The sequence below is a fragment of the Heliangelus exortis genome, chromosome 6 (assembly GCF_036169615.1).
Source record: "Heliangelus exortis chromosome 6, bHelExo1.hap1, whole genome shotgun sequence".
In the NCBI taxonomy this organism is placed as follows: Eukaryota; Metazoa; Chordata; class Aves; order Apodiformes; family Trochilidae; genus Heliangelus; species Heliangelus exortis.
In genome coordinates, this window is record NC_092427.1 from 11,739,540 (window position 1) to 11,762,616 (window position 23,077).

A 23,077-nucleotide genomic window follows, 5' to 3' on the forward strand; every position below is an offset into this window, starting at 1 on the left:
TCTGAGCAGCTCCACTGGCTCCAGCGAGACTGCCCGTCACGTGTAGGAGCCTGCGAAGGCGGGTAGAGGAAGGCAGCCTCAGAAGTCACCAGAGCCACGCTCGCTTCAGGACAAAAGGATGTGCAACCTGTGACCAGATGTTAGGGACCGCCGAGGAGCTCAGCCCGAAGGAAAGCTACGGGATATGGAACACGAGGCGTCCCGAGCACGCAGTAGGAAGCTGACAGCTCACCGGTCCGCTAGGCAAGGAGGGAAGCGGGGCTGGGAGAGGGGCGGGTGGCTGCAGCACCGAGCCGGGCCTCGCCGGGCCGCCCCCTGCTCGGGGAGCCGCCGGCCTCGCCCGCAAGAGCCGCCGCGGTGCCGCCGGGCGCGGCGGGGGGCACGCAGGGCTGCCGCCCTCTCCGTATCCCGCAGCGCAAGCGCTACCCACACCCTCACCGAAGTCACCCGCCCCTCGGGCCGGCGCTGAGGACCCAGCTGCCCCCTGCCCGGCGGTGACACCGCCTCTGTGCCTGTCCCCCCCTCACCGCCCCCAGCCCCGGGAGCGCGGCGGGCGGGGCCGCGCGGCCGTTACGCGGCGGCCGTTACCCCACCCGCGCCGCACGCGCTCGCCGTTGCCGTGGCGACGGTCTAAGCCGGGGCCTGGCTCCGGCTCGGGGGTGCGGAGCGGAGCGGGCAGGCGGCTCGGTGCTGCCGGCTCGGTGCTGCCGGGGCATGCACAACAAAGGCGGGAGGCGAGGCGTCCCGGGCGGGCTTCGCAGGTAGGTAGGTGCGGGCGGGCAAGTCCTTTTCGGGATCCTCTCTCGCAGGGCGGCTGCTCTAACGGGACCATCTCCTCAGGGGAGAGCGCCCCGGGACGCGGGCTCCGGCCTCAGCCCCGGCCCGGCGCCGCACCTTGCGGGCGCGGGGCTGCAACAAAGGCGAATGGCTGCGAGCCGGAGAGGGCTGCGGGGCTGGCGATGGCCACCCCGCTGCTGCCCGGCTTCCGCCCCGCTCTCGGGGTGGCACACGGAGCGGCACCGGGCGCTGCCTCTCGTATTGATGAGGTGTCTGGGTCTCATTCCCCAGGTCCTCCCGCCTGACCCGGCGGGTGCCTTCGGATAAAACCGCTACCTCCGCGCCCAGCCCGGGAGCGGGGAGGGTGGCACATTCTAACCAAATCCTTGCACCGCTTTTCCCGCTGACACCTGCTCGTTGCTGGGGGATCCGCATGCCCCCCACCCCCTGCATTTGCTGGCTTTTCATAGCGCTTAGCGATGGCTCCTCTTTGCCCAGGGGAGCGGGGCTTCGCTGAGACCCCTGGGTTTTTGGTTTCTTTTCCTTTTTTCTTTTTTTTTTTTTTTTTTTTTTTTTTTTTTTTTTTTTTTTTCTCCGGGTCCTAAAAAAAGCACCCGCAGAGAGAACTTTGCAAATTGGCAGGTTAGAGCCTTCTAGATGCGTAGGTAGGGGCTTTTGTCCTGTGCAAGGTGGAAAATTGTGTGCTCTTACAGTATTAGCTTGAGTTTGATGGTTGTAAGGGGTGGCTGAGCAGCACCGAGAGCTTTAAATCAGCGGAGTGCGAGTGAGTCATCTCTTAATTCGTTTCCATGTGATTCACAACGTTTTTTGAACTAGAGGATGCATTTTCCAAATTCACACTAGGTTTTGATACCTAAGCTATTAGCATCTCTTTGAATCCACGGAGGTTGAAGTTTTACTGCATGACTGAAAATAGTAGATATGACAGAATTCCCTGGAGGGAAATCTATAAAACCTGCCCCTACCATTTTTGTTTACGCTGCAGCAAACAACAGTGCTGGGTGCATCTATACTTTTTCCTTCCCTCATTTCCTAGTCATTGTGGCACTGAAAACATTGTAAACAACTCTGCATTGTTTGTTAGTGTTATAGTAAGGCCTGAGGGCTTGGTAATGGTTTCTTTCATTCATGGTTCTCAGAATGCTTCACAGATATCAATTAAGACTGGGAGCCCTGCTGCAAGTTGGGGAGGTTTTATTGATCCCATTTTACAGATGGAGGAGCAGATCAGGGACCTAGAAAGATGTAAGTCAAATTCGGAATCTAAGCTATTATCTCACACTTCCGAAATCCCCTCTTTAGGGTGTTTTTCTCACCTCCTCTAACAAAATTCACTGGTAATTTCACTGGATGCTCCAGAAGCTGTCTTGGGCACTGGCAGATCATGCATGCTTTGGAGTATTGCTTTTCTATATTACCAAAAATTATGTGCCTTTAGTGCCATAATGTTGAGAAGAATGGGTTTTGAGTAAAGCAAGTCACTACTTGTTCTTTGGTTTGTACTGGGGCAGAACTCATTATCTACATCATGGATGAGGCTGCATTAAGCATTGTGCTGCCTGACAGCAAAGCATGCACAGAGCCCACGAGGTGAATAGAGAAAGCCTGGGTATCTGCTATGACTTCTTTAAATGCCTCCCTCACAAAAGAGAAAAGGTCTCTCCTCACTAAGGCTCTCTTTGCAGGGCGTATTTCCAAAAGCAAAATAAGTGGTTCCTATTGTGACAGTAACCCAGAAGACTCCTGATCCTAGCCTGTTTTTGAGTCTGTCCACTTGCATTTGTGGCCCAGACAGGAGATGGAACCAGATCTCAAACAACCCTTCTGGGTATTGCTTATGTTGATCTCTTATAAGGCCTTACCCAGCTGCAGTCCCAGATTTAAGTCTTGCTGCCCTGTCTGTAGAGTGTTGCACAAGACAACAACAGGAGCCCCGAAGCATTTAGTTTTAAGCTGCATCTGTGTAAGAAAAGCCTGCTGCAGACTAAGTGATGATGTACAGCTCCCAGTAGTCACAGAGGGAAGGGAAAGGAGCAGATTGAGTGCTTTTATGGCTTTTCTGCCATTGAGCTACCATTTAATAGCCATTGGGTGCTTGCTGAGTCTAATCTATTCTTACAAGGTGTTCTGGAAATCGTGATTTCTTAATATTGAAGTTTGTAGGAGACCAAGCTCCCCTTCAAACACACTCCCACTCAAATGAAACAGACACTGTCCCCAAACCCTTTGCTGCTGCAGTTGCAAGAAGCCTCGTTTTTTGCTGGCAGGCAAGATCTGGTATCACAGTTTGTTTCCTTTCCTGTGTTTTAGAGGACAGTTTTTGAGGAAAAGAGAGAGCAAGCATAGCTCCAGGGCTTCCATGGCTGGGCATCAGCCAATTACTGTCATATCAGATTAGCTCTATGGCACATTAGGACCTGTTTATGTTAATACAAATGCAGCATGACTGTTCCATAGTATTGATGGAATTATTGTATTTACAGCCATATAATATGACTAACTGAAAGGGAGGTTCTGATTACAAACCCACGGACTTCCAAGGTGATTCTTCTGTTGCTTCTGTATAGGCCAGTTTTGAACCACAAAGAAGAAATTAGCTACTAGAAGGTATGATCCCGTTTTTATTTACCATTAATGCAATTACCCTTTTGGCAAACTCTAGGGAAAAAATCCTGTTTCACAAAAGAAACAGGAAGAACTGGTTTTTTCCACCATATTATGACTCTGACTCAGTCTGACTCTGCTACTGTAGCTACTTCTTGGCCTCTGAGAAACTCTTACCTGCCTGTGCTCTGCGGGAATCTAGCCCTTGAGACCAACATTAAGACTTCTTCAGCTGCTACTGCAGCAAGTGAACACATTCTCCTTGTCCAGAGCAGCTTGGCGGCAGCAGTTGTGGGTGTTTGAGAGATGAGGAGGCATCACATGCAGCACTCTGCCAGGATGGTAAATCTGGCCACAGCTTGGTGACCTTCCTGCTCACGTCACCTGCCAGCGTTCAAAGAATGAGCCTGTTTGTCTCTGGCCAGAGTATCCACAACTTTCATAATTAGCTCAACCTCAGCTTCTTGCTTCTTTGCAGTTTGCTGGTTCCTGGCAGCCATTATCACCTTCCAGCACAGGAACAGCTTCACCTCTGAGACTTGGGAGGATAGACAGGGCTGGCAGATCAGTGATCATAGGAAAAATAACACGGGAGGAGAAAACAGGTGCATGGGCACAGAGAGGGAAGGTAGATGGTACATATGTGACAAGTAGAAGGGAATGAAGTGACAGGTGGAAGGCCCTACAAATCCCTAGACTTTGCTAGAGTTACAGATGCAGTGGGATGCAGAAGGAGGCAGGAAACTCTGTGGCTTGTAGGAACAGGGTGAGGGATCTCCTCTGCCACAAGGGATGGATTGTATTACTGCTGCCAGCCTGCTGCCCAGGCTACAGAGCCACTGCAGAGTGCCATGCAGCATTTGTTATTTTCAAAATGCCCTGCTGTAGGTCACAGCAACAAAGGGTGAGCAGCTCCAGGAACTGCAGAGGAGAGCTGGTGTCACTAGCCCTGTCCACAGTGCCATCACTACTCAGGGAGAGCCCTGGGAAAACCTGTCACCACAGCAGACACCAGAATCAGTTATGTGAGAAGCAGCAATTTGCTGCTCAAGGACAGCAAGGACAGTGGAAAGTCTGTGATTTTAGGAATTAGTTATGGAAAGCTGGGACCCTCAGGCTGAGGTAATAAGAATAGCTGGAGAATTAGGCAATTCCCATATTCATGAGATGACAGACTGCAGTCGCTTTGCCAAGGCTGTATTAAATACACTGAGGGGCAGAGGAGTTTTCTGACTTTGCTAACAGCTGTTCCAAGGTGAAGCACAAGGGGAAAAAAAATCGCCACTGTCTGCTGGTAGTCATTTTGCCATGGAACAGCTTGGGGCCTAGAACATTTCAGGTCCCTCTGCAGACCTTTAGGATCCTGGCTTTGAGACAGTTCCCATACCTTCTAGAAATAAACCAGTTGGGAATTAAAACAGCACCTGTGCTAAAGACTTCTCTCCTGGAAGGAACTAAAGGGACTAAAGCTTCTGAAATCCTTCTCCTGTGTTAGATAAGAAGTCAAGAAGCAGCAGTATTTTTTTTTTTTAATGAAAAAACCCATAACTTTCTGTTTTTAGCTAGAGAGGGTGTCTACGCCCTTGCCTTCTCTGCTGCTGAAATGCTTAAAGATGGGTGTAAGAAAAAATTCATTTTTCCTTTGGGATATGAAGCTTCAGCAGATGCTAGTGGGAGTTTACAGGCTTGGTTGTCAGTGCTTGCAGAAGCAGCCAGGCACTGCACTAGTTATGGATGCAGCACTAGAGCTGCTCCAGTCAGACACTGCAGCCCATCTTGTGGCTTCCCCACTGTCTGGGAGCAGTGCTGGTTGTGTCCTGTCAAAACCCATTTGCCTGCAGCACAGCAGTCTGTTTCTGTAGGCATGTTTAGGAAGCCAGTTAGTGACTGAAAGATGACAGTGGCTTTGACCACAAGCAACTGATTCACAAAACTTGGGAGTACACACAGCTGAACTCTTCATGCAAGGTTCTTCCCCCAGGAAGAAGGGAATTAAAGATCCCTGGACAATGAGGAGTGACACTCCAGTCAGATGGAGCACAGAACTGATACACATTTGTTCCTATTGTCACTGCCAGTCAGAGCTGCTGTGACAGATTTATCTGCTGACTTCATAGCTTCTCTCAAGGACAGCTTGCCTGCCATTCTCTCTAATCAAGTCATTGCTCATCTTAAGGATCTTTGCATCTCAGGCACCTTGCTCCATAAACCCACTCTGCAGAGAGATCTAGAGACAAAGCAGGGGTTCAGTGTTTGCCTGGAGCAGAATTAGCACTAGCCATGGCTGCTGTGGAATTGAAGCTGAACCCTCTGGACTAACAGAACATCAGTGCCTGGGAATATCAATCAGCTCTGTGCTGAAGTATTCCTGTCACTCATGGGGGTGTGGCTGATCCTTCCAGCCTGCTTCTGGGAGTAGCAATCTTTTTCAAGAAGAGGGCCCTCTTGAAAGACCACTTTTAAGAAAGTGCCTTTCAAGAACCAGGGAAGTAACTGCTTTTTGTAAAAGGTCAATACAATTTCACATCTAATCCATGCTGTGGTAGTTAAACCTGGAGAAACCTCAGGCCTGAACTGACCTGAGACCTCTCAGAAGATCTGAGAGCACTTCCTGGCTTGCAGTACTTAACTGCTTGCACTGATGTGCCCCATTTTTTAACTACAGCTGTTGCAGCAGTTCTATTCTCTGTGGACAGTTAGGGTTCAGGTTTCTGCAAAACAACCTCTCTGTGAGCCCCAATGCAGCAGTCATCTTCATAGTTTAAAGGCAAGGTATGGTTCTGGAAATTGGTGCTTCATGCTTGTAGAAGCCATGCCTGCAGTGGGGAGACCTCACCAGTCATTTGTTCATCTTCTCTTAAAGCTTGGTATCACTGAGAACAAACATCAGCTAAAGTAACAGGAAAAAAAAACAAAAAAAACAAAAAAAACCCACCACAGAAAAAATCTGGTTTTTAAAGAGGAGGGAGTTGGCTTATCATTACTGATAAGCAGCTCCTGAGTTCATCTGCTTTTTAAGATTAAGGTGTGTAGCTTGCTTGTTTGATCTGCCACTTGAATCTCAGGCACCTTCCAGCAAGCATGGGAAGAGCTGACATCCCAATCCTGACTCTGAAAACCAGGTCTGCTAACACAAAAGTGCCTCCACAGCCAGTTGTGTTTTTCAGGGAGGATTTTCTGCCCTTTATTTCAGGTTCTGTCCTACCTGGTTGCCATACAGCCACATCCTCAAAGGACACAGTCAGTCCTCATCTACACAGCTCTGTATTATTTCTGGTCACATGCAAACAGTAGAGCAATAACTCTGCAAGACTTTTTATTCTGACTTTGGGCACACTCCTCAGCCTTTTCTTCATTAGAGCAGTAGCATGAAGTAAATCCATAAAACAGCTAACCCAGACCAGAAGCAAGGCAGTCATGTCAGCCACTGTCAGCCATCCCCTCTGTGCTTTCACCAGTGCAGTATACACTAGTGTGTAACCTGTCTTTTTTTGTAGAGTGGCTTCAAACCTTTCTGGGAAGAAGTTCCCTACTCCCTCTGGCCTGTCCAGAGGGATAAGAGTCAGGAATTTTACTTCTTCATTGCATTAGGAGTTGTGTTTAGCTGTATCTAACCTCTCATAATGACTGTGTCAAAACACAGTTGGTTTTGAGTCATATTTAGGATGAAGCTCAAGTTATGCCTCAAGCTATTATTACAATGTTTGCAACAGGAGAGCAATCCTGTTGAGATTATCTAAATGTTACACAAATCAACTCAAAGTTATTGTAAGATTATATATATATATATATATATATATATATAATGGAACATTTATTTTAATGATATATTAAGCCCACCATCCCTTCTTGGGATTTGTGGAAGAAACACTTCCCTTTACCAGGCTGTGCCCTCTGGTTTCCCCCCAGCCTTTCCCTCCCACATTAAGCCAAGGTGAATGCACCTGCTTGCATGACACAGCAGAAGCTCCTGCTGCTTGTTTTCTGTGGGCTAGCTAAAAAAGGTGTCCTAGCAGACACGCCTTAGCTTTCTGGACCAAGAGAGATGGTCTGCTATTTTCGGATGGAAATCAGAGAAATTAGGGAGCTTGGCCTCTTGAAAGGTACTTACTTTAGGCACATATGTCCAGAGGGCCTCTGCAGTCCCTGCTGAATTACTTTGAAAGATGTGAGCACTTATTTTTGGTGAAATGATGTAGCATGTTCTGTGGTAATATGGCTATGAATATAGGTGCTGAACACTTCTAAAAATGAGGCCTCTGTGTGATACATTAAGAGATCTGAATGTAGTTACAGAGATGGATATGTGTTAGCAGAGTGACTGAATTTTTGAAATGTATAGTGAGGCAAAGCTAGGTCAAGTGACATGTCCACCTGGCAGTGAACAAGATCATGATATGTCTGGAAATACAATTCTCAGTCTGTGGTTCCACCTTTAGGACCACACTACATTGATTACTAAAATACTATTTGGATTATCTCTGTAGATTATCATAATTATTGCATAGTAAACATGTCCATGCATAAAAGTCCTCAGCAGCTACATGTGTGCAGACTGCAGTTTGCCACACATGGTATTTAGCAGCTGCATAATTCTGCTGATGCCAGCAGAGCTTCCATAGGTGGAAGCCATGCACAGGGTGTGGTAATAGGAGATAAGAGGTTCATAAACCTGAAGGCTTGCCAAAAATGATGAGATGCCAAGTTTTGCCAGGCACAGTCTATAGGACTTCCCCAAACTGATTTCTTGTGTCCAGTGCCCCTCTCCTTATTAAAGGAGGCTGTTTCCAACCTGTGAACCAAACTTTGGGATTAACATCCCTAGTTCCCCTGGCCATTGTCACCATCAGCTGCCTTGCTGGGTGTGTGCAGTGGCTGCACCCCACGTCATGCTGCAGTGCTGATTAATTGGACAGAATTGCAGGCAGAGACAAGGGATGTGCTTCCTCTGCATCCCACATTCTCCTCCCACTCGATGGGAATCAGCTGCTGAGACAGAGCCCTGTGGGGCACTGTACCAAAGTGTGGGCAGCAGATGCTGCTTCAAGTTCCTGCTTCATAGCACAGCTCCAGATCATAACTCATGCAGGGCTGGACTAAAGCTGTAGTGGGCATGCAAGTGGCTATGGCTTTGGGGCAAGTAGTAGTCCGAGTAATAGTCCTTCTTCAGCTGACTCTTCAGGGACCTGGGAGGGCCAAAAGATGAGCGGTATGTAGGAGAGCACAGAAAGATGTATGGATGCCTGTCAGGCAACAGGATAGCAGAGGGTGTTCTTTGGAAGGGAAAGGAAATTTTGTAGCAAGGAAGAGCAGGGGTGACTGGGCTGAGGAGCAGGGAGATGCTCAGAGGGAGCAGAAGACACAGCAGAGCAGAGGTTTTAACCCAAGCCCAGTGAATGGTAGTTGTGTATTGGCTCGGGAAAGCTGTGTAATTGGAGCAGGAGCCACACATGCCTGTAGCTTTTAAAATTCAGGCCCATCTGGCAACAGGCAGGCAGCAAGACTCCAGGTGATGAGCAAGAAGCAGAATGCCTCACTCCTAAACAGGTTCCCTTCTTACCCACTCCTGTCCTCTCTGACCCTTTTGCCATCCCTGCTGCTGTTTGAAATACATGGCATCTGGGAAAAGCAATGCCCTTGTACAGCACCACTGGCTTCAGGAGAGTTATTCCAGCATTGAATTTGGCCCATGGATTTAATTACTCTCCACTGTGTTAGTAATGAGAGCCAGTGGAATTGTACTGATGTTATTTCCTTTTAATTTGTTATGATGCACTGGATGCAGATTAACTTTCCCAGCTCGATACATATTATTGATTCATCCTGCCTCGTGATGTGGGAAATGGCTTGAAGAGGTGGCTGATTTCACTGTAGCTTCCCTTGGTAGCTCTGTACCCCATGCAGTATTCTTGCTCTGGCAGTAGCCAAAATCAGGTAACTTGGGTTGTTTACATCCATCTAAGTGAGGATAAACTCAAGCCTATGGTACTGCTTCTCCACATGAAATGGTTCAGGTATCTCAGCTTCTTCACAGTATACTGTGAGGATAGGTTGTGGTCATTTGGTGGAGATGAACCTGCATATTTTATGCCAAGCACACAGGAGTGGTCCTCACTGAGGAGAACAGTCCCACAAGGAGGAAGAAGAGCTGCAGTCAGAGGTGTCCTCCATCAGCACACCTCCAGGAACACACCTGTACAAGAACCCTTTCAGGAGGCAGTGCCAGCCTCTTTCCTCTGTCCCCATGAGCTGGGCTTAGCTGATGGGCACATGGCAGACTGCACCACTGCCCAGATGTCCATGGGGGTTGTGAAGCAGCAGGGCTGCAGGGCTTACCTCCCAGTGAGGCTTGAGGTGTAAGACTCCCTCAGTGAGATACTGAGGGATCTTCCCTCACTTTCTCTGCATCCCCCACTCCTTGATGCAGAGTATTTAATGTCTTTTGTTCCTCTGCTTTTGTGTCATTGAAGCTGTAATGATGGTGAGGGACAGAGCCTGAGTTCTCTTAATACAAAGCCATACCAGAGGTGGAGATAAGGAGTCTGAGACAATGTTTTGCTGGTTGTAACAGGGGTGACTGCAAGGTGACCTGAAGCCACCTGAGCAGAAATTTGCTCAGTGTGCTCAGAGAGGCCCCAGTGGAGCCAGGCTGGGTGTGTCAGGGAACTGGTAGGAGTGCAGGCCAGCCTGAGCCTGGAACCACACAGCCTGCTGCTCCTTGGCTGCTGGTTGCTTGCTGGGCCTGGCTGCAAACCTGGAGCTCCACTGAATCAAATAAGCTCATGGGGCAGCGCAGTGCTCAGAACCAGTGGAGGTGTTTTCTGTCCCCATTGGGGTGCCTATCCTACATCATCCTTTACAGCAAAGAGCCAAAGAGGGAAGGGAGGAGAAACACAAAAGTTGGACTTGACAGCCCTGCATCCCTCTGTGTGCCAGCCTCTTGGTGCAGTCTGCAGCAGGAAGCCCGGTGTGCCAAGACCCCTCTTAGCTACCTCATCCTCAGCCATGCTCATAACCTCCCACCTCAGAACACTACTTTCTGGTAACTGATCCTCTAGCTCCATGTCTCATTACAGTGTGAGCCCAGCGTGTCCCAGAGCAAGTCCAGAGGGACACTGAGTGCATGAGGGATGCAAGTGTTGTATTGCCAGAGGCTGCTGGGTATCCAAGTGCAGGCACTGCACTGCCAGTGAGTATCCCTGCAGCTCAGTGATTATTGCTGCTTTCTGATAATGGGTATCCCTGCCTTGGGTCATTCCCTGGAGCAGAAACAACTCGGGCCAGGGTAGCTTTGCCTCAACTCAGAGTCTGAACAATCACTAATGATGTAAAACGTTGCTTGTTCCTCTTGCAAGAAACTCCACCAGCTCTGTGGACAATTCTGATGCATAGAAACATATGCACTGAAAGTGCAGTGCTGGGCCAGCAAAGATAAAAGAACTAAGAGATTAAGTATCAGTTGTCTTGTCACACAGCAGATTTTAGGACTTAGAAGCCTATATCCAATTAAAGCAGCCAGGCAGTTAACATCAGAACAGCTGAGCCTGGTTTTCATCTAGTTCTTGTTAACATGGCTGCTGTAGCTGCAAGGAAGCCTCAGATTTATCTGAGTGGGTTGGGCCCTGCCTCCTTTATCTCCATCTTGTACAACTTTTGTTTCCAAAATTTGCTGTGTATAATTTGTCCACAGTATCATGGTGGCATCAATCTTCTGTCTGTTTCTTGTCTTCCTTGACTTCCAAAGTTACCCTGTGTACCTACCTCCCAACATTCATGTTGGCCCTTGAACAGCAAGCAATTGCTGTCACCAGCTTCCTGAGAGATACCAGGCAACAGGCTGGCAAAATAAATGCTTGTTGGAAGACCAGAAAATAGCACTAGTCAGAAAAACTGAGGTTAATTGGGGTACAATGAAAAGTCAGATACTGGGGATTAGATCTCAGACATCATCATCCTAGGGAGCTCGGGGCAGAATCATGCAGACCCTCAGTCACAGCCCCATTGTGCATTAGCCCAGCAGTGTCTCAGTGTCCTTGTACCTGGCAGCTTTTCCCCAGGATACTTGGCATTCACTTAGGAGAAGCAAAAGCTTTGGGGACCTAGTGATTCACCAGAGAATGTGCTTATGCTGCCTTAGGCAAAGCAGCACAAATACACACACTTTTGGCTTAGTTCCACTATATCTTTAGAGAAAATAAAAAAGCATTTAGCTTCCTTTTTTTTTTTTTTTTTTTTTCTGCATAGACTAAGCCAAGTTTAAAACCCTGAGTGTGCCTTTAGCATTAGGTAACTGAGGGCAGAACTGGGGGGACTGGGAGAGGGGGCTTTTTGTTCCCTCACTGTCACACCCCAGGGAAACAAGTGTGTCTCTTCAAGCAGCTTGCAGACCATGTTGTGATCCCAGCTCCTCCATACCAGTATCCCCCAAAGTCCTAACTGGCTCAATTACATCTATTTTGTATCTTCTAGATCTAAAAAAACCTGAACAAACTTAACAGGAGCATCTAAGTTGTGCTATTCTTGATTTACAGTAAGTTTGCCTTCCTTTCTCTCTGGAATAAGAACTAGGCTGCTTTCTGCCCTTCTCTAGCTTATTTTCATTGTTTGGGCTGGAAAAGTGGAAAATGGGTCAATGTTTTGAGCAGGCTTCAGGCTCCACCCTTTTGCACTGGTTTGCATTGAAGTGCACTTTTAGTGTCTTCTGATAAAAAAGGGATTTTATTAGAACTGGTAAACCCCTTCTTCTCTTACAGACCCTACCTAATGGAATCACTTGGAAGGAAACAGCATCTCCTCCAGGATTTCTTTGGGGTTTTGTGGGATTTTTTGTGGTGTGGTGTTTCATTTTGTTGGTGTTTTTTTTAATGATGAAATTCTCTACTCTCACCTCCCAGCTGGAATTCCCTGAAGCACTCTGATGTAAGCATATCTCAAGGATAATGCCTTGCTTAGAGAAAATGCTGTAAATACCAACTGGTCTCCTGAAGGAATAAAACAAAGGAAGCCACATAGCAATTGCTGTTGTCTGGCAAGTCAGAAGGGCATTGGGCCTCCTAAGCCAGTTCCCAGAGCAGTTGTTCATCATGACCAGTCAGATGCCCTTTCTAGAAGATAACAGATGACTGTTTAAAAAAAAGTAGAAGTGGAGAGAAAGAAAGAAAAGAAGAAGTAAACAATGGTAAAAGACAAAAAGCAGCTGCAGACATGACCACACACACAGTTACCTTGGTGGCATGTGTGCTTCATGGGCTGGTCCTTTGAAACCACAGTCCTGTCCTTGCCCACACACCTGCATTTCCTTGCAGCTTGAAAGGGAAAGGCACCTGTGTCCTCTAAGGTAGCTAGAGCCATACCAGCTTGTGCTCAGACAGTGCCTTGGAGCTGTTGTCCTTGAACAGAGGTCCTAGAGTTCACCTAGTTCCAAATAATTATATTTCAGTTCTGGGAAACCTTACCTCAACTTTCCTTGGTGCTCAAAAACTGCAGAAGAGGAAGGGCTTCATTCTTGCAGATTCTGGAAAATAGTTTCAAGATCTCAGTTTACAGATAGAGGAGCTGAAACACAGGAATTGGAGTATCTTTTCTGTGAGGATCCCAGGAGACTGGGGACCAGAGTGCATTTATAGCTTGTTCACACCATCTCCCACTCCCCAGCTGTGAGAGTTACAGTATTGGCTTCATTCACTCACTTCAGAGTGAGAAGTCACAATGTCACTTTGTGTCTTCTCCAGCTGATCTTAACCTATGTCCACAAAAAGCTCTGGAGCATAAATCAGTGTCCTGTGGCCTCTTGCAGAGAGGCTACTAAAAAACAGCAAGAGGAGAAATTTCTGCCTTCATTTCAAGGCAAGGGGAGTTGGCTTTACTTTTTAAAACACTTTCACAAGTGATAGGTGAAGCAATATTTTTGGAGAGGAAACTGGCAGTCTCCTGAGGCCAGGTCACATGTCTCAGGATGCCAGGTACCTACATCACGGTACTTCTACCAAAATACTTCCCACACTGAGGCCTGGCTAAAGTCATGTGCTCTGGTTGAAGCAGGAATGACTTGTGGAAGTAAAATCTGGCTTGAGACAATCAGCTGGGCATCAGGATCTTGAGTCAAAGGCAGTCTCATCCAACTGTCTTAACATGACCCAGATCTGCTGTAACATCAAGGTGTCACAAATTCCTGGGTGCCCAGTGGGGGACAGAGGAGCAGTGCTGGCCCATGGGGCCACTTCCCATCATAAGCAGCTGGAAAGGGAGAAAGTGATGGAGTTCAGGGAGGGTCTTTAAGTGTGGCTGGTGGAGAGTTTTGTGATTGCATTAGGAGACCCTGTACCAGCAGCTTGGAGGCAGGAGAGCATTCATTGCATTGTCAGTTTTTCCCCTTTCTTTGTTAACTGCAGTTCCTCTGACCTCTGCAGGGGAAGGACATACGGGAAGAGGAGCATTGGCCATCTAATTACAGTGCCTGATTTTGCTGTTGCTTTTACACGTTTGTGAAAGGTTTTACCACTGACTTCAGCAGCTGAGAGAGTCCTTGTTTCATCAAGTGGTACTAGATTAAGTTAATGGGATTCTGTTCAGGGCTTCTGACATGTTTCCAAAGTCCTGACACTGTCTGACCAACCCTGACACTGCCCAGGCTGTGGATAATTTGATTCTGCTGGCACTGACGAAAGCTCTGAGCAGCAGCAGAAATTACTCCTTAAGAGCTGCATACTCAGATGGCAGTGCCTACTTCTTTGCATGTCCAGCTGATTTATTTTCCTACATAATGACCAGAAGAGCAAGCCAACACTCTAGACATCCTTAGCTTATGGTAAATATCAACAACTAAACTTGATTTCTGTTAGAATGATAAAAAGTAGAGCCATTATATTCTGCAGAAGTTGATGGCTAAGGCAGAATGCTTCATGCCCTGGCAAAAATCAGTGATGTTATTTGGCTGGCTTCCATTTGAAGGACCTGGTCATTTTTCACAGATAGCAGCTGTATGACCTCAAAGACTGGAACCAGGGCCTCCCACTAAACATGGAGAAACCCCTTCAATCTTTAGCCAATCTTTTACTTCATTTTATTTAAATATTTTAGGCACTATGCAGTACTAAAGCTTCTATTACCTCAGCAGCAGCTGATGTATAATGAATTATTCAAGACTAGCCAGTTCCTTCATTAATTTTAATAAATCAAGTTTTCTACCATGTTCTAGGCAATGCTGCCAGCTGGGATATGATGAGGTAAGCCCATTATTTCCTGGGGCCTTTTTCATTTGGTCCAGGTTTACATACCTGAGGGCTTTCATAGTTAACAAGAGATTAGTAGCACACAGGGCTAATTTGGGGTAGATCTACAGTGAGCAGAAGAGGCAACACAACTCCATTGTCTCTCAAGAGGTTGCAAAGCCCTGTCTTTACTCAGAGAAGATGACTTTGCATGTACACAAGTGGACTCAGCTGCTACATGCTGACCTTCTGGGCAGTGTAACCCTTCAGACAGAAGGCCTGGGGGCCACCACAGCTGACAGAAGCATTTCCCATCTTTCACACAGCCTCGCTCACATGGAATTGTTCATAGATCTCTAATACTCTCCAGAACAGGCAAACTGGTGTTTATGAACCAATCCCATTTAGTAAGCATCTGTGTGGATCCATCTTACACATGATACACTGTGGCAATCTTCTATGTAGCACTACTGGTAGCACATAGCAAGCAGCATCCCTCCATACACTGTGTGCATCACGTCCAGGCTCCTGATAAACTTCTTTATAGTGCAGTAGCTGCTGCAGCAACTGCAGAATTCATCTGGTGATTCTCATAACCTGTCTTTTCCTGAGCTGCTGTTTTAACTCAACAACAGAAAATACTTTCTGACACTGAAGCCCTCATAGGAGTTTCTGTACAACTCTTGAGTAAGCAGGAGCACTTCTCTCTGCTCATTCACTCTCAGCCTCGGAATTTCTCAGTCTGTTTTTTGCCTCCAGTCTCCTGGCCAAATAAGAAGCAATCTTCTAATGGAGTCAAAGGCAAAAAGATGTTGCATGTACCCTATCGAGTTTGTTTTTACCACATTGTGCTGTGTTGCATAAAAAGGTCAGATTGACCTATTTCCTTCTTTCTCTCCACCTCTGTAAAATGCAAGTTACTCGTGGCAGGGAATGTCTTCATCTGAAGTCTTGTAAAGAGTATAGTGCTTATGGCTCTTTACATATGAAGGACATACATATGAAGGACATAGCTTTTACAGCAGAGGAGCAGAATTTTCAGCCTGCACCCATTTCTACTGTGGCTGCATCCAGCCCTGACTGTTCCCATCTTCAGAGAGCTTAAATTGCCATGAGGACATGATCAGATATAGCATAGCTGTGCATTACAACACATCCAAGGAAGGCTGAAATCTGCAGCTGCTTTTGTTTGCATGTATTTTAGGTAATGAACTGCTGAGAAAAGAGACTGAGCACAAATTGTTTATAGACATGGTGATAAATTCAGTCCATGGGTTAGCCTGTGAATATCTAACCTGCCAGCATTTACGTGGGGGATACTCTCATGAATGTGCTGCTGGTAAGGCTGAGCACAGCAGCTTATCCATACAGCTGTCACCAAGCCTCTGTTTGATTGATAGATGAAAGACAGACCTTGCTAAAGGAAAGTCACAGTTATAAGAGATTTAATGATTTGATTTTTGGGGATGGAACATGAAAGAATGACACCTAATTGTGAGAAATAGGAGTGTGGCTCCTCACAGTATATGAAATAGCAATATTCATAGATCTATCTTTCAAGAAGTGGGAGAGACATTTGTTGCACCTGCTGGCTCTTCTGCCTTACTCAGAGGGGCTGTTTCCTGTACACTGGGCCATCCCACTAATTATAACAGTCCCCAGAAGATTGTTCTAGATGTTAAATATCTTCACTATGAAATCATATACCTTTGTGTAGTCTGCTTTTGTCTAGCTTCAGGTCTTGACTGACAGGAAGGTGCTCTCTTTATGAAATGTATTTTCCAGACTGACCTAAATCTAAGGCCACTTTTATTTCATGTTTTGGTATCTTTTTAAAAAAGCTCAGATTAATACTGTGGAGCTCCCAAGACAGTTATTGCTGAGCAGCTGATAGAGGTGGCTTTCTATTTACTCTACATTTGTGGCACTGACTGTAGTTCCACTTTGTTACTGGAATTACACCGTGCAGTTTTTAGGACCCAGTGTATTTCAGCTCCTTCATGCCATTGTTAATCTTGAAGATTTTTAACTCTTTTTTTCCCTTATCAGTTTTGTAAATTCTTAGCTTGTAATTTTTATTCTGACTCTTTTCCCAGTGTTTATACACATAACATGCTAGGTTTCACCTTCTCAATAAACAAGAACCCTATTTTTTTCCAAACCAGTATATTTACTTTCCCCAGCCACAGGATTGTGGCTATCAGACCATTAATACAAAAATAGGCTTACAATTATAATTTGTATTTTTCTACTCAAATTCCTGGCTCACAGTTGTGTTCAGCTCTCTGAAATTGACATTTTTAGAGTCCTAATGATGGATAATTGGTTTGCACTGGGCTCTGTTTGCACACAGCAAATGTAACCATGTGGTGATCGTTGGTAACTAAGCAACCAGTTATGTTTTTAATTCTGTGAACAATTTCTTGCTATCTGTCAAGATTAAGTCTAACACAGCATGAGCCCACAAGGGATACAACAATTTTCGGAGTTAAGAACCCATCATCTGTAAGATTGGGAGTAATAGCAGCATCAAGCCCTAGATTTACCAGTCTGACTGCAGTCTTTTACTGGCATGTAGCCTTCTTTCAGTGGATGTGAATATTTAATCTTCTTGTAGTTTTGATGGCTAAGGTAAGCATTATCCACAAGCAGTTAATTGGGTGCCACCTTTCTTATGTGATTTAGGCAGTGGTAGCAAACACATTTTTGCCCTTTATCTGTTTAAATGGATCCTTAGCATTCAAAGGCTCTCATTTGAGTGGTTTGCCATTCAAAAGTCACAAGGTGACTTGTGACAGCCTTGAGTTGCTTTGCCTCTGCGTCCTGGGATGTCTCCTGGCAGTGGTTGCTGCATGGGACTTTTGAAAACTCTTAATTTTCTACTCTCTTGTCCCACGTAAGCATTTCTTTCTTCTATTTATCTTGGGGAAGGAATACTTGGAAAACTCTAGGGCTTGGAAAACTCCTTGTGAGGGAGCAGTAAGGGTGGATGTCTCTGGAAGGGAAGGTGAGGTGGAAGCCAGACAGGGCATGCTGAGACAGGAATCTTGAACAAGTGGTGCAGTCCCACCGTACCCAAGTGGGAAGAGCAGAGTGGGCCCCATGACTGTATCTTGGTTTAGCCAACAGTCCCAACAAGCACCAGAGAAAGCCAAAATCCCAACATGGCTCTGATGTCACCCAAGAAGTCAAGCTGGTTAGACCAGAACCAGTATGTGTACACCTCCCCTCAGTTAAGGAGCAGGGCAAGGACTGAAATGCATCTCTCCTGCCAGTCAGTGTCAGGAGCAAGGATGGACATCCCAGATGAGGCTGGTCAAGGAAATTGGAGGCTGCTGTACAAGGGACTTTGATGCTCCTCAGCCTAGGCCTGTGTCTGCTTTGCTACCCAGATTCTGTTCCACAGAGATCAGTAGCAGACACTTCATATAAAAGAAATCCTTTTTAGCTTCATACAAAAAAAAAAAAAAAGTGTCCCATCTGGAGCAGATCATACCAACTCTTCCATCACTGTCCATCTGCAATGAGTGTAATGCAGTGCTTAGAAATCTTTGCAAGTTCTATCTCCAGACTCTTTGCAACTCACTCTTCTTGCTGCTTGCTGAAAGGAGCCATATGGATTTTGTACTGAACGTTGCATAAATGCTAATATGTAAGTATATTTAGAGGTGACATATGGGCAATAGTAAATGGAAATGAGTGCTTTTTGTCTTCAGATTGCACAGGAAAGTTCTGTTAAGTCAGGTGCTGCGAAGGGTTAGATAGAAAGCTTCATTCACCTGGAATCTCAGGTTCAGATCTTAATTGGGGTTATTTCTGCACTTGGCTGCTTTGGATGACTTTGTCAACAGTGTTGATGTTTGCCAGCAGTTGTAGGAATCCCTGAAGACTTCAGCCATTGTAAAAAACCAAAACATAACAAATTCACAGCATACAGTCTGATCTGGGTGATACTGTAAACTAGTCAGAGATCTTTGTCCTTTAAGGCACTAGAGGCACAAATATACATGTTAGAGTTATTTGTGTCAATTCAGAAAAATCATATTGTCATCTTAATAGCTGACAGAACAGCCTGCTGTAGTTAGTAGGTGAAGGAACTTATTTTAACTTTGAATTCTTAGCATCAGAAGCTTCTGGGTTATGTTTTCCAGGGTGTTCAGTGCCCCCTCTTGGGGAGGGGGGGGTGTAATGGGATTCATTCTTCTGCAGTGTGTCACAATTCCTGTTGTGCCTGCCCCAGGCTGGGAGCAGGAGTGTTCTCTGTGTGCTGGTAGCAGGTATTTGAGCTTGTTTTGAAGGCTCTGGACTAAATCTCACCTGGCAATTTCCAGGCAAGCTGGTGTCTGCACCGTAACTGGCCATGCTAAGAAATCTCCTACAAATTGGACTTCCCTCTTTTCTGTTCTTCAGTGTTTAGGGGATTTACTTGTAGAGCCCCAAGTAGAAGAAAATCTGAGTTGAGCAGAGATGGAAATTTTTCATGAAACTGCAGACAGAGCATCCTGTTTGATGGTAATACTCTAGTTTTATCTGCTCTGATTAAAAGGCTAATTAGATTTCGAGCATTTATACACAAAGGAAAAATGACAGCATCATGACAGTTTTTTGCAGCTTGCTCAGAGGCTGGCTCACAGCAAATCCACTGTGGTCACTACATTCTCACAGCCTGATGGCTCTTGTTTACAGCCTCGCCTGCAACATAATAGCAGCCATAAAACATTTTGCCATTGGTCCTGCCAGCTGATGAGTCCATTTTAAAGCTTGCTCATTGCATTGCCTGCATTTCTCTTTGCATAGGGAAGTAGTTAGTTTTGAATGTCACCCAGTCCTACAGAGGCAAGTGGGAAGATGGATTATGCTGGCAGCAATCCATCCATCTGTTCAACTGCCAATACTAATGTTTAGCTTTTCAGCCTCCCAGTTGTCTCAAATAATGCTGACCTACAGGATCTGGGGTGGGAAAGGTCACATAGCTCATTTTGTCATCCATTCCTTAAGTGGTAATTAAGCTTTTTGAGCTGCTACAGCTATAAGCAGGAATTGTTGATGGGCAGTATTTATGAAGTTAAATCTTTTTCTGAGGTGCTGTGTTGCATGAGACTTTTACCATCAGAGGGGCAGCATCCCACCATGTCTTCTCAAAGGTCTCCTTAAATAAGGTGTTTACAAAGGAATCTTACCTGTTTTCCATGAATCACTAGGTGTCTGTATGGATGTTTCTTCTCTTTTGATTGATATGACCAAGTTGGATCTATGGAGTGGTTTTGTCTCTTCCTGCTGTAGTGTGTTCAGCTTTGGGTAGGTGTGGGTGCTTTGAGACAGCCACAAAGGCTGCAGATTCAGTGCTGTGAAGGAGCCAAGTTATTAGAAGAAAGTTGGTTGTTGGACTGCACTCAGATGTGGTGCTCTTAGTCCAGCTCTTAGCACAGCCTTGGTAATATAAAAGTGTTTGCAAGGGCACTTATTAGCTACGAGGATCTGTGTCTTTATTTTTTCTCGGTAAAATTAAAAAAGTTTAAAAAGAAAGTACCAGCCTTCATGAGGCAATTGGAATATTTAGCAGAGTGGTATGAAAGTAATGATAGGGTGGATAAAAAGCTGGACTTGAGCCAGCAGTGTGCTCTCAGAGCCAAAAAAACCCAACTCTATGCTGGGCTGCATCAAAAGAAATGTGGCCAGCAGGTCAAAGGATGTGATTGTGCCCCTGTGCTCTGCTCAGACCCCACCTGCAACACTCTGTCCAGCTCTGGAACCCCCATCACAGGAAAGACACAGACCTGTTGAAGTCAGTCCAGAGGAGGGCTGCAAAAAAACCACTTCTACTCTGCCCCAAGCTGCTCTGGGAAGTTCAGCGCCTGCCATGTCTCTACAGTCACAGAATCATTAGCAGAAAAAGAATAGCTGCATACACAATAGAACAACAGCTCCCCACAGGCAAAGATCCAGTTTCAAAAAACCATTATGTTCCTATGGCCTTCTGTGTCTCCCAGTGCAATAAACCAGTTCCTGCCCCTGTCTGGCCCCACCTGTTTGTGGTGATACCTCCTTTATTCCACCCATACCACTCACAGCCCCCACATCCCCTTACTTAGAGCTGGGGGAAAGGCAAGATACTGCAGCTGGTTCTGCACTCTCCACCCTGGCCAGCAGCAGATCAAGCAGGGCAATGAGGCCTGATAATTGCAACCACAACCATTCCTACAGGGTAGACACTGACTGGAGACTTCTCCAGCTGTTGGTGTTCCTAAAGCTTCTAATACAGTCAGGCTAGGGAAAAAAAAAAAAAAAAAATTTCATAGTTAATTGAAATGGAGAGGAAGAGAAGAGGTGCAAATACAACTTGAAAGAGCAGCCTTTGCCTCTCATAGTCCAGTGGGAAAAATAACTTACTGGAGCCTTCAGGAATAGGAAACAAGTAAATAAATGATGCTGACAGTCTGATCAAAGAGTTGCTGTACAAGAGAGAGCCTCTGTCAGTGCTGGTCCAGCCTCCATGTGCTCAGGAACATTGCCTGATAAATTTGATGAACAGCTGAATTTTGCTCTTGGGGATCTCTTCCTGATGTAAAGTGCTTTCAGACTCCATAATCCATTAAAACTACATTTATCAAAAGATGCAAAAGAGAGGGGCAGTGTAATTTTATCCTCAGTTCACAGGAAGGCAAAGGATCTGAACACACAAGTAGATGTGAAAGCTGACACATCAGTTGTATCTGATCTGCACTGGGACATTTACTGGCAAAACTGCCTACGTAATGATACTGCTACAGATACCTCTCCCATGTAGATATACTCCTCCATGATAACGACTTTCTGGAGAAGAAATAGTGCCATTCAAGTGATGGAATGGTACATTGGGTTAACAGTTGGACTTGATGATCTTAAAGGCCTTTTTCAACCAAAATAATTCTGCAATAAATGCCTGGAGCTGTACCACTGTTTGGAATCAGAAGTTCTCTAGTAAGTTTGTATGTATGTAGGGCAACTCCTGGAGCAGAAATAGTGAGAATCTTTGCTAGAACAAAAAAATCATACCCTCAGATTTTCTAATTGTACTAATACCCCCTCCCTCCTAAAAAACAAACAAACAAACAAGGTATATTGCAGTTTGTTACACCCCTTGGTGGGCATTTGCAGAGGAAGAGGGAGTTCCACTGCAATTTTATCACTTATTCATAAGCATGTTGCAAACAAGAGTTAGAAATGTTTTCCCCAGAGAAAGGAAGGCCAGAGGAAGAACTGGTATTTTAGGAAGACTGCTCCTGTGCCCCAGATCCCTGTAACACTTGGGCAAGGTAAGAGGACCCAATTGTGCCTGGACTGCAGCCTGTCCTTGCCAGCAGTCGTTGCTCAGCTAGGATGACAGGTTGAAGATTACTCTAAATTGCATATTGCAGAATAGGAAGCTGTGAGAGCCTGTGATGCTACTTTTGGGGAGTGCACGGTGCTGAGCCTCAGGAAAACAGAGCAAAAAACTCTGTGCATCAGTGGTTTTTCCACACCACCAGCTCTGGAGAGGCAGGGGGTTCCCATCGGCTATCGTGGCAGCTGAATGAAATTGTCACTTGTGATAAGGCATCCTGAGAGCTGGGGGAAATCCTGGCTCTTTGCCCGCTGGCACAAACCCAAGTGATTTCACTGGAGCCAAGATTTTCACTCTGTATGTGGAATGAATTGCCAGGATGAAGCTGCAAAAATAACGCCTGGTAATGAAATCTGCTTGCAGCAGTGTGCCCGTGTGCCAGAGCTCTGCTGAGAGCAGGAGAGATGGCACTGGCTCTGAAGAATGCCAGGTTGTTCTTGTGAAGGGGAGGATGTGTCAGGAAGTGTGAAGTGCCACTGAATTCATCTAAGATGTCACACAACTGCCCACTTGTAGGCAAAATCACATAATCCTGGGGAATTTTTTGACCCACTTTTTTTTAATCTTTTTTTTTTTTTTTTTTTTTTTTTGCTGGCTCTCCCTGAATTCCCACCAGCCCCAGGGACTAGCCATCAATATCACCATAGCAACAAGGAGTCGTTAATGGGATCCTGCCTATTGACAGCACAGAGTGCTGAGCTGGGTGGCAAGCCATAACCACCAGCTGCAAGGAGAAAGGTGGGAGCTCAGGGTTTCCGTGGGATCCATCCTGCCTGTTGTTCTCACTCCCTTACACCTCCCCAGGGAGGGCCTGCATTGCCCAGTGGCAATAAGGGACGTATTTCTTCCCTTAGTGAGTTGTGTGCAGCGTGTGTTGTAGGGAAGTGCTGCCAGGAGAAGATGGAGCTGGATTTGCTGCTCAAGTAAGGATAAATGTGCCTCTCTTGGGCTTGTTTGCGCAGGGCTGTGGCACTGAGATACACTTTACATTGCAAATAAGCAACTTATCCTGCAAACCAACAGGGAGTTCAGAGCAAAGCAGGAGGCTCGGAGGCCAGGAAGGGGGAACAGCAGACTAAACTGTGAGGAGAGATAAAAGACA

The 23,077-nt window shown here is 46.1% G+C and overlaps 1 protein-coding gene across 10 annotated transcripts in view; it reads left to right on the top strand.

Annotated features, from left to right (window-relative positions):
• The first annotated feature begins 549 nt into the window (after positions 1-549).
• The window catches only part of LOC139797464 (myosin-M heavy chain-like), a 44,587-nt gene continuing 22,059 nt past the window's right edge, over positions 550-23,077 (top strand). For 2 of the 10 annotated variants that reach the window (XM_071746677.1, XM_071746681.1), the window contains exon 1: positions 550-765. The gene's annotated coding sequence lies outside the window, so the exon portion shown is untranslated. Of the gene's footprint in view, positions 766-3,278; positions 3,406-22,593; positions 22,714-23,077 lie in introns of those variants that run through there. The other 8 variants (XM_071746676.1, XM_071746680.1, XM_071746683.1 and 5 more) reach the window with 7 other exon arrangements.